At 45.0% G+C, this 11,866-nt stretch overlaps 1 long non-coding RNA gene across 1 annotated transcript; it reads right to left on the minus strand.

The window, feature by feature from the left end:
• Nucleotides 1–4,686: 4,686 nt before the first annotated feature.
• On the minus strand, nucleotides 4,687–11,520 carry LOC122464865. The gene is made up of 3 exons (XR_006289262.1): nucleotides 11,408–11,520; nucleotides 7,016–7,201; nucleotides 4,687–4,998 (listed from the first exon to the last, which is right to left on the minus strand). It is a non-coding gene; the product is annotated as an uncharacterized LOC122464865 (long non-coding RNA).
• Between the last annotated feature and the right edge of the window lie 346 nt (nucleotides 11,521–11,866).

Below are 11,866 nucleotides of genomic sequence, written 5' to 3' on the forward strand. Positions count from 1 at the left end.
TCGTCCACCCCCCTGCCACACAGAGACCGGCTTCCCCATCCCCCACCACACACAGACCCCCCCTTCCTTCCCCTCCCCTCCTTCACCTCCCACCACACACAGACCCCCCCTCCCCTTGTCCACCCCCTGCCACACACAGACCCCCTCCCCTCCCTTCCTCCACCCCCCCCCAACACAGACCCCATCCCCCTGCCACACACATACCCGCTGCCGAACCCCTCCCCTCACTACCCACCCCCACTCCAACACAGATCCCATCCCCTTGCCACACACAGATGCTGCCTTCCCTCCCTACCTCCTACTCCAACACACAGGGAGACTTTTTACCCTTCACTTCTCTGCCCTCCCCACAGCCTCTTTCTCTGTCCCCCATTCCCTCCCTATTACTCACCCCACTCCATGGCTCCAGAAGAAAGAACCCCTTACCTAGCTCATCCCACTTACCCCCTTCCCAGAACTGGGAAGCCAGAGCTCTCTCCCCTTCTCCCTCCTCCCCGCAGGCCTACCTCTCCCCTGCCTCCTAGCCCCCTCTCAAGGTAGGAAGAGGTAGAATCTCCTTCCCTTCACTAATCTCCCCCAGGCTGGAAATAGAGCTCCCCTTCCCTTTTCTCCAGGCTAAAGGATGTGGAATCTTCTTCTTGACTCCCAGGTTCCCATTATCAGGGTAGGCTGTATATTTACTTCCATGCATACGTGTGGGGAGGGGTGGGTGAAATAGTTTTCAAAGGAACCCCCCCACCCCCCTCACGCACACACACATTTCTACTTCAGTTCTGATCAAAGGTTTCTGGGATCCTGGCAACAGCACAGCTATTACTGCAACTTCTTAGCCTTTGGAAAAGAACATGCCTTTGGCACAGATCATGCTCCCCTTTTGCAGTGCAGAATGAACTGCTAGTAAATGAGCCCTTTTTGCAAAAATCAGGTTTTGACATCTTTTCACATCATGCTACTTATTTCATCTGGTGAGTGAACGGCACAAATGGTTCCTCAAGAGGTGATACTAAACAAATCTTTTATGATCTATCTCCAAACCAGCCTCTTATTTACTCTTTTGTTGTTATGATCTAGGGAAACAAAACAAACCCACCGAGAAGAGATTTTAAATAATTTCTTAAACAGACCCACCTTGTCTGATTATTCCTCCATGAAATGTAAAGTATAAAATCTCGTAACAAACTCTCTGCAGAGAGAAATTTGGAATACAGCTAGAAACAGCTGAGCAGAAATATTGCTGACCCAGGTTTGGGGTTTGGTTTTTGTTTGTTTCCCCCCTCCATTATATCTCATAGGGATGGCTCCCATTTCTTTGTATTAGGCATTTATTCTTTTCAAATCATGTTTGCAGGAACCTATGTTTGAGTGCCAGTATTCCTGAAGATGAGTCAATTTATTGTCTCCAAACACCAGCTACTCTATACTATCTTATTTATTATTTCTACTACAGTAGTGCTTAGATTGAGAATGAGGTCCCATTGTGCTAGGCACTGTAGAGACCTAGAACAATAGACAGTCCCCTCTTCAAATTGTTACTGATGATGCTAGATTTATATATAAATAGATAGAGAGATATATATTGAGATTGAGATATATATTGAGATATATTGAATATATATATTCAAAGGGTATAAAGCAGGATACAGGGACACATAACACTGTATGAAATTTCACAGTGAATAGCCATAAAGAAAACCAGGAATTTATGCCCTATTTTAATCCTATGTCAGAAGGTAGCCCTAACTATAGAGTCAAGGTGGAGGGCCTCCATAATGCCTTTTGCAATTTGTGCGAAGTGGCTTCCTTTGGAATCTGAATCTAACCTAATGCAGTTACTTAGCTGTTATTTAGAAGCAAATCTATGGTCATTTTAACACTGCAATCCAGTTTGAGCTTTGGACAGCATTCTCTCTGTCTTGCAGTTCCTGTATCAGTTAAGCAACAATGCTCCCCTCAGGCAACCCCAATGTCCCTGTTCCCTAATATCGCTCATTGACTGTGGGAAATCTAGGGAAAGAATCTCATTGACTCCAGTGGCCTTTGGCTCAGGCCCTGGCAATGCTGTGAGACGAAAACTTGTGAATTACCATTTTCAACAGTTAATTAGAAAAGGATTTAAATACAATATTTGCTATTGCCATTTGAAAGTGCTCTTTGACCTCCACATTTATTTAGATGGCACTTCTTGGTTGTCCCTGTGTAGTTACTAAATCAATGTGTTTGCACTGCACTATTGAGGGGCATGTCACTTGCCAGTACAAGATATTTTTTTTAAACTGTTGGGCCACTTTAATATGTGTTTGATATTCATATTGGATGAAATTCACCCCAGAGCACAAGACCCGCACAAGGCACCTGCACCACTTTTGACCCATTGATGGGGGATTGCTGGTGGAACAGCCACAGAAGTGGCTTCATGCTGAAGAAGGTGGCACTGGGGTTAGGACAGGCTCACAATATCTAGGTTTATGTAGGTCCAGTGAGCTAATCCCTCTGTTTTAGTGGCTGCTATTCCAGTCCATACGCTGCAGTAGCAGTCAGAGGAAGCAGTGCTGCAGCCTGTATTCAGCCTTAGCAGTGGATTTATTTATCTTTTATTTCTACTTACAGGATTTTGTAACATGCTCCTCCCCGCAGATTCTGAGCACCCCACAGACATTAAAGGATCCATCTTCACAGCACCCTTAGGAGGTAGGGAAGTTTTGTATCTTAAGTTTACAGATGGGGAACTGGAGCCCAAGAAGGATAAATGTTCTCAGTTACATCAATACATGTCAAGAGTAACTCTGAGTTGCTACTGAGATGAGAATCTGGTCCAATGAAATTCACATAGCTTTCCAAAGGACACACAGGAAGTCTATAGCAGAACTAGGAACAGAGTCAAATGGGGTGTATTTCACCCCAGCTTGAATGAACACAGAATATCATCCTGTCTTGGACAAACATGATATGAAGTACATTTAGGTTGGTGCTGGAAAACCCGGGCAACAACATATAATCCAAATATTTCTCCATAATGGATTATTCAAGATCATATTTTCCAAAAAATGTCACGTCACCAAAACCTTCACAGGCATGTGTCTGTTGGGTGGCTTTCCATTGAGTTGAGGTTACTATTCCCAAGAGGTTTGATTGCATTAAAGAGTAAGGGTTACAGCAGGCTGTGGTAATTTTTCATACTGCCAGTGAAATGAATGGTGCATCCTACCCATGCTTTCCAGATGCGTCAGAATTTTCATTTCGCTGTGATGCACACCACATAATGCTGTGACAATCTGTCACTTTATGGATAAACAATATTCATTCTATTGGATTATCTCAAATATAAAAGCGTTTTTTAAATAACTGTTTGGCTCATCCTAAAAAGCTGACATTTCAGAAGATGATAAATGAAGTTTCATGTCTGCTTCTGAGTTGATTTTGCATTGAGAGATTTCAGCAGGCTGCTCTGTGGCCCATGGGCATTGTTTTCCTTCAATTAGATGTGGAGGCAGGATTATATCTATGCCAGGCTGTCAGTTATTTTTATGGGATGAAAATCCTGAGCCCAATTCATGAATAAAGTAATCCCTTGCATTATGGAGGTGCTAAGGAGATGAACCGAAGATATACCCGTGTTATCTTTAATCTCACAGGTAACCACAGTAGTGTAGACATGGTGGCACAGGCATCAGCATGGGTTAGCAACTCAAGTACAAGGCTTCCAGGGACCCTGGGTACATACTCTGGTTGTTAGCCTGTGCCACCCCATCTACCCTGCTATTGTTACCTGTGCTAGCATGATTAAAACTAACATGGGTACATCTGCCCATGTTACAATCACACGTTACTGTGCCCTGCCCTGAGTAGGTATACAATGGGGAGAAGGCTCTACTGCACACACAGTCACACGCATGCACTATAGATCCTTGAACTTCTCTGAATTCAGGTACTGCAGGTCAAGGTTTTCGTTACCAGCGGTACACCCTTAGAGGGCATGTGGAAGCATGAGAAGCAAGAAGGACCATGATTAGGGCCCTCCCCCTGCACTGACCAACAGGGTCGATCAAATGCTATACATCACATACACTGCACCCTCTCAGAGGGTGATACAGTGGCCATGCTTGCCTGGTTGTTATTATTACTTATTATTTGTATTACCATGGTGCCTGGGGCACCATTTGGGCTAGGGCTGGCCCTGCGCTATGGGAATACAAATATTGTAGTAAATGAAGAAGAAGAAGCAGGTAAACAAAGAAGGAGGGGATACAGCCCCAAACTCAGCTGATTCCCTGAGGTCAGCGTGGATCCCAGTGGATCCATTGGATTGTGCTAATGTCCCACCTCCTGCAGCCTCGATTCCCTATCAGCTCAATGCCAATGGGTCTCATTTTCAGACCATCCGGTGACACAGGAAGCCTTAACCACCTTGCAGTACTTTAAAAAAAGAAATCCCTTTGGGGCCTACTGAAGTGAGAATAATTTTTTTCCATTTTGTAGTCTCAGCATGTTTGACACTAAAAAATGCTACCTCCCTGACAGCAACTCAGCAGGGTTTGTTTGCTTCAGGCACTAAATGTAACTTATCTCTTGTAATTATACCCGTGCGTTATTCATGGAAAAGAGGACTTGGGCCTGAAACAAAATATAGATTCTCCGTGTCCCCTTCTCCCACACACACACATAACCTTATTAGGCAAATTAAATTTTACTTATCACACAATTTATTATTTTTAGCATACTACAATGGTGAATTAGATGAGCTGGTTTTTGAAGTCTCTTCCTTGCACCTGGGCTGTCACTTCTTGCATCTGTGTAGATTTTCCTTTCCCAGATGCAGTCTGAAAGTGGTGTATTGGATTTTCAATTTAGAAAGATGATGAAAAGTGGTCAAACTCTGCCATGTCGATTTAATTGATCATTAAGCTAAACAGCTGTAAATATCCCTTGAACAGGTGGAATCACGTGTAAAGCCATAAGCCTCTTCCCAAGTGCCAAGCTGGAATAACTTGCTGGGGAATTCTGTATGGGGGAAGAGTGAGAAATCCCATCAGATCACAGCTCCTGGAATGGGGGTGGAATTCTCTGGCTAATGGCTGGAACCTCTCCTCCAAGGGCTAAGGACAGCAGGTCTGCCTTGCCCACTCCCCACCACAAATTTTCCCCATGGAGCCTGGAATTGCCCAACACTGAGAAAGTGTGTGCATAGTGCCCCAGGGAGACACAATGGCTTCCAGCATTCTCAGAGAGTGAGAGGGGAGTGAGCGTTAAAGGGGTGAAGTAACTTACACATTTCATTCACCTGTGTATAATGAGTGTAGAATACTAGTGGTTTGCACTCCCTTTGCACTAATGATTGCACAAGGGACAGGGCAATGGAGAATCAGGCCCAACTATTTCAGGAGCTTCCACTGGAGCAGTGTGTCTCCTATAGCGGGTTGTGCCTTAAGGGCCAGAATTTCAGGTGTTCACCACCTACAATCAGGGCCACGTTTTGAAAAGAGCTCAGTTCGCAGAAGCACTGATTATAAAACTCATGGCCAGATTTTCAAAAGAGACAGGTTGAGCACTTGTGAAACTCTGGCCCCATGGGGCCATTTTAGTCATATACCCAGAAAACTAAGGCCCAGATATGCCTCAAAGGTATTTAAGCTCCTGAGTTCCATTGCTTTCACACACACATACTTTAGTGGAAGTTAGGAATAGAGTTGCCAATCCTCCAGGATTGTCCAGGAACCTCCAGGAATGAAAGATTAATCTTTAATGAAAGATTATGTCATGTGATAAAACCTCTAGGAATTCATCCATCCAAAATTGGCAATGCTGGTTAGGAGCCTAAATACTTTGAGGAATATCTGGGCCTAAATGTGCAGGGTCACAATCCCACTCGTATGATAATTGGTGGAGAAAACTGATTTTTATATAGAGAAGTCTGTACGAAGAAAGGAAATTCCTTCTGAAAAACAACCTAAGTGCTATTTACCATTAAACAGAACAACTTTACCAACTACATTTATCTTGCTAACCAATCCTCCTTTAGACAATAAAACAGCTCATTTACTGCATCTCACTGTGAACTCAAAGCCTTTTACCCGCTAATGTAGATTCTGCTTAATGTTTACAATGACTGGGGCTAGCCTGGCTTACCTAAAAATTGTTTATTTAAATATTTATAGAGTTTCAACTTTCAACAAGGCTTCATTCAATAAGAATAATATTGCTCTGTGGTTGCTAGTGTCCTGGAAGCTTCACAGAGGCTAATTCCAATTCCCTAGGCTAAATATATATATATATATTTATGCAACAGACTATAATGATTGGAATTATATATATATGCAACAGACTATAATGATTCCATTTAGCACCATTTTATTGGGTAAATATACTTTCTAAAAAAATGAGATGAATATGTAGTCACATATAATTCTGCACTTTAAGCACAGCTCTGAAAGATTTGTTGCCTTATGTCAGTGCTCACACACTTCAGTGGAACAAATGATTTTCTTCCTATTGCTTTTTTACTGCCGTAAAAGTAATGGAGACTCAGCTACAAAAACACTCTGTGAAGGGTCTGGGCTACACCCACAAATTCAAGGAAAGTCTTTGGGGTGCCCTATTTGTGCTAGAAAATCCCCTATGCACATCATGCTTTTTGAGTCTTTGAGGCTTTCTGCGATGGAATGAAGAAATATAAGAGGGGTAGGTTTAAAAGTAGAATTGGGGACTGGAAATACCCAGCCAGATCCGCAACTGGTGTCTACTGGCCTATCTCCGTTGACTTCAATGTTACTACCTTGGTTTATACCAGCTGAGGATTCGGCCCACAACATTTATTCAGGCCCTGTGATAGTTTCTATCTGGCATTACCAACAATGTCTGAGTCCTCAGGCCTTTCCTCCTCTACGGCTAGGAAGATAACTTTCTCTAGACTTATTTGTGATGTAAGGACTCCTTGCTCTGGACTAAAGTGAATTACACCTATAATCACCCTGGAAAATATCACACTGACACCCACTCCAGGTCTGAAAGGGGAATTCACCTTTCCCAGCTTTGTGCACAGGATTCCCGATGCTCAGTCCTATGTTGAATTCACTAGACAACAGGCCTCTCCCATTACAGTAATCCTCTCTCAGCCAGCATTGTAGGTCAAATTCATCCCTGCGGTACCTCCAGCGGCTTCAGTGGGCTTACTCTGTGTGAGAGTAGCTGGCTCTGACAACGTTGTCTGCAGAATGAAAGCATTTGAGATGAGAGCCACATTTCCACCACAGACCTAGGTAACAGCATGGAGTATGAGATTTCAGCTGTTGTGTGAAAATATACCCGCAGGCATTCTAGGTAGGAGAGCGACTCAGAAACTCACCCAGAAAAACAGTCGTTGCTGTACACATGGCCCCTAAGGAAAGACAGCTGGAAGTGAGAGTCTGATTGAAAAGAGCCCACTCAGTTCACCAGGCCAAACCAGCTAGGGCTCTGGAAGCTAAGCAGTTTTAATGATCTCCCCTTGTAAAAGGTCAGCTCCAAGTTCGTTGTGTGTCTCCTGCTCCTGAAAGGCTAAAGTTTTCAAATCCAAACTATCTCAGCCAAAGGAGAGATAATGATTTCCAGCCAGACTAATCAGAAGCTATGCAGGGGAGAAAAAATAAAAGCAAAACCAAAAACAACTGCAGCTGGAGCTTCAGTGCTGCAAAAATCTGGATTGAATAGAGCTTGCTTCAATTGTCAGCAATGGAGAAGAAAGATGATAGCTAGGGTGACCAGGCAGCAAATGTGAAAAATCGGGACAGGGAGTGGGGGGTAATAGGAGCCTATATAAGAAAAAGACCCAAAAATCGGGACTGTCCCTATAAAATGGGGACATCTGATCACCCTAATGATAGCACCAGGAAACACTGCAATGTGCTGAGCTGGGGATAAAATGTCTCCTCATGTGAGTGTTTGGCATGTCCTAAAAACTAAAGCCCCTGATCCTGCAGTGAGCTCCAGCCCACATGGAGGAGAGCTCAATTTTCCCTTTAAAGCCCTGGGCCTATGCTGGGATAGAGGGACATCGTGCTTCCGGAGTCCCTGCTTAAGGGAAGCAGGAGGGGCACGACCACTGCTACAGAGGTGCAGCATGTGCTCCTCTGCAGCTCGCCATCCCCATTGGCTGGTGTGGAAAGGGGGCAGAGGCACCAGGCACCTTTGTGGGTTATGAGCTACCCTCGCTTGAATCAGCCTTTGTGCTCAGGAGGGAGCAGGAACTGAAACTGTGGCAGAGGAGGAATCCTTGTACCATCCCCAGACTTACACATCCGCACTAGCCCCGAGCCAGCATCACCCATGCTAGAAGAGTGTGGCTCTTTGTCTCCCACTAGTGGCGAGTCCACATAAGAGGTTTATGAGATGGCTACAACTTCAGGCCTGATCAAAGACTGCTGAAGTCAGTAGAACGTCTCATTGATTTGAATGGACTTTAGTTCAGGAGCGTGGCCTTTTAGCTCCAGCAGTAAAGGCTCAGGCTGTTAACTCTGTAGGCCCCAGGCTTTCTTCGGACAACTAACAGATGTTTCCAGATCACAGGCCCCGGTTCTCATGGGGGACTTCAATCCCCCTGACATCTGCTGGGAGAGCAATACAGCAGTGCACAGACAATCCAGGAAGTTTTTGGAGGGTGTTGGGGACAACTTCCTGGTGCAAGTGCTGGAGGAACCAACTAGGGGCCATGCTCCTCTTGACCTGCTGCTCACGAACAGGGAGGAATTGGTAGGGGAAGTAGAAGTGGGTGGCAACCTGGGCAGCAGTGACCATGAGATGGCTGAGTTCAGGATCCTGACAAAAGGAAGAAAGGAAAGCAGCAGAATATGGACCCTGGACTTCAGAAAAGCAGACTTTGACACCCTCAGGAACTGATGGGCAGGATCTCATGGGAGGCTAATATGAGGGGGAAAGGAGTCTAGGAGAGCTGGCTGTATTTTAAAGAAACCTTATTGAGGGTGCAGGAACAAACCATCCCGATGTGCAGAAAGAATAGAAAATATGGCAGGCAACCAGTTTGGCTTACCAGAGAAATCTTCAGTGAGCTTAAACACAAAAAGGAGCTTACAAGAAGTGGAAACTTGGACAGATGACTAGGGAGGAGTATAAAAATATTGCTCAAGCATGCAGGGGTGTAATCAGGAAGGTAATTAGAGTTGCAGCTAGCAAGGGATGTGAAGGGTGAAGGGTAACAAGAAAGGTTTCTACAGGTATGTTAGCAACAAGAAGGAGGTTAGGGAAAGTGTGAGACCCTTACTGAATGGGGGAGACAACCTAGTGACAGATGGTATGGAAAAAGCTGAAGTACTCAATGCTTTTTTCTCCTCAGTCTTCACAGACAAGGTCAACTCCCAGACTGCTGCACTGGGCAGCACAGTATGGGGAGGAGGTGAGCAGCCCTCCGTGGTAAAAGAACAGGTTAAGGACTATTTAGAAAAGCTGGACGAGCACAAGTCCATGGGGCTGGATGTGCTGCGTCCGAGGGTGCTGAGGGACCTAGCTGCCATTGGCCATTATCTTTGAAAACTCGTGGTGACTGGGGGAGGTCCCGGACTATTGGAAAAAGGCAAATATAGTGCCCATCTTTAAAAAAGGGAAGAAGGAGAATCCCGGGGAACTACAGACTGGTCAGCCTCACCCCTGGAAAAATCATGGAGCAGGTCCTCAAGGAATCCATTTTTAAGCACTTGGAGAAGAGGAAGGTGATCAGGAACAGTCAACATGGATTCACCAAGGGCAAGTCATGCCTGACCAACCTGATTGCCTTCTATGATGTGATAACTGACTCTGTGGATACGGGGAAAGTGGTGGACGTGATATATCTTGATGTTAGCAAAGCTTTTGATACGGTCTCCCACAGTATTCTTGCCAGCAATTTAAAGAAGTATGGATTGGATGAATGGACTATAAGGTGGATAGAAAGCTGGCTAGATGGTTGGGCTCAACAGGTAGTGATCAACAGCTTAATGTCTAGTTGGCAGCTGGTATCAAGCGGAGTGCTCCAGAGGTCAGTCCTGGGGCCGGTTTTGTTCAACATCTTCATTAATAATCTGGATGATGGGATGGATTGAATCCTCAGCACGTTCGCAGATGACACTAAATTGCGGGGAGAGGTAGATATGCTGGAGGGAAGGGATATGGTCCAGAATGACCGAGACAAATTGGAAGATTGGGCCAAAAGAAATCTGATGAGGTTCAACAAGGACAAGTGCAGAGTCCTGCACTTAGGATGGAAGAATCCCATGCACTGCAAAAGGCTGGGGACCGGCTGGCTAAGCAGCAATTCTGCAGAAAAGGACCTGGGGATTACAGTGGACAAGAAGCTGGATATGAGTCAACAGTGTGCCTTTGTTGCTAAGAAGGATAACAGCATATTGGGCTGCATTAGTAGGAGCATTGCCAGCAGATCGAGGGAAGTGATTATTCCCCTCTATTTGGCACTGGTGAGGCCATATCTGGAGTACTGCGTTCCGTTTTGGGCCCCCCACTACAGAAGGGATGTGGACAAATTGGAGACAGTCCAGCAGAGGGCAACAAAAATGATTAGGGGGCTGGGGCACATGACTTATGAAAACAGGCTGAGGGACTGTGCTTATTTAGTCTGCAGAAGAGAAGAGTGAGGGGGGATTTGATAGCAGCCTTCAACTACCTGAGGGGGGGTTCCAAGGAGGGCCCAGCTTGACAAAGCCTTGGCTGGGATGATTTAGTTGGGGTTGGCCCTGCTTTGAGCAGGGGGTTGGACTAGATGACCTCCTGAGGTCCCTTCCAACCCTGATAGTCTATGATTCTATGAAATGCTGCTACCAGCCCAAGGACGATGCTTGGAGAGTACAGGTTAGTTAGCACATGGCACAAATGCTGATGCTCAGTGTCAGGGTTCCTTCCTCACTCTGATCTCTAGGGTACAGATGTGGGGACCCGCATGAAAGACCCCCTAAGCTTATTCTTACCAGCTTAGGTTAAAAACTTCCCCAAGGTACAAACTTTGCCTTGTCCTTGAACCGTATGCTGCCACCACCAAGCGTTTTAACCAAAGAACAGGGAAAGAGACCACTTGGAGACGTCTTTCCACAAAATATGCCCCCAAGTCCTGCACCCCCTTTCCTGGGGAAGGCTTGATAATAATCCTCACCAATTTGTACAGGTGAACACAGACCCAAACCCTTGGATCTTAAGAACAATGAAAAATCAATCAGGTTCTTAAAAGAAGAATTTTAATTAAAGAAAAGGTAAAAGAATCATGTCTGTAAAATCAGGATGGAAAATACTTTACAGGGTATTCAGATTCAAAACACAGAGGATCCCCCTCTGGTCAAAACCTTAAAGTTACAGAAAACAGGAATAAACCTCCCTCTTAACACAGGGAAAATTCACATAAAACAAAAGATAAACTAATCCGCCACGCCTGGCTTACCTATACCGGTTGCAATATTGGAGACTTGGATTAGGATGGGTTGGAGAAAATGGATTTCTGTCTGGCCTCTCTCAGTCCCAAGAGAGAACAAACATGTAAACAAAGAGCACAAACAAAAGCCTTTCCCCCGCCCCAAGATTTGAAAGTAACTTGTTCCCTTATTGGTCCTTTGGGTCAGGTGCCAGCCAGGTTAGCTGAGCTTCTTAACCCTTTACAGGTAACAGGATGTTGCCTCTGGTCAGGAGGGATTTTATAGCACTGTATACAGAAAGGTGGTTACCCTTCCCTTTATGTTTATGAGACTCAGTATGGCTAGTTAAGGCTGCAAAAAATCTGTGGGAAATTCACTCCACTCCTCTACTTTCTGCCATGTGTTTTAACTGCAGTTTTGATTTTTCCTTTTGCCCTTTTCCTTTCTTCCTTTGGCTCTTTGCTTAAGTCTCTCCTGAGGACCAGGAT

This window comes from Chelonia mydas, chromosome 3 (assembly GCF_015237465.2).
Source record: "Chelonia mydas isolate rCheMyd1 chromosome 3, rCheMyd1.pri.v2, whole genome shotgun sequence".
In the NCBI taxonomy this organism is placed as follows: Eukaryota; Metazoa; Chordata; order Testudines; family Cheloniidae; genus Chelonia; species Chelonia mydas.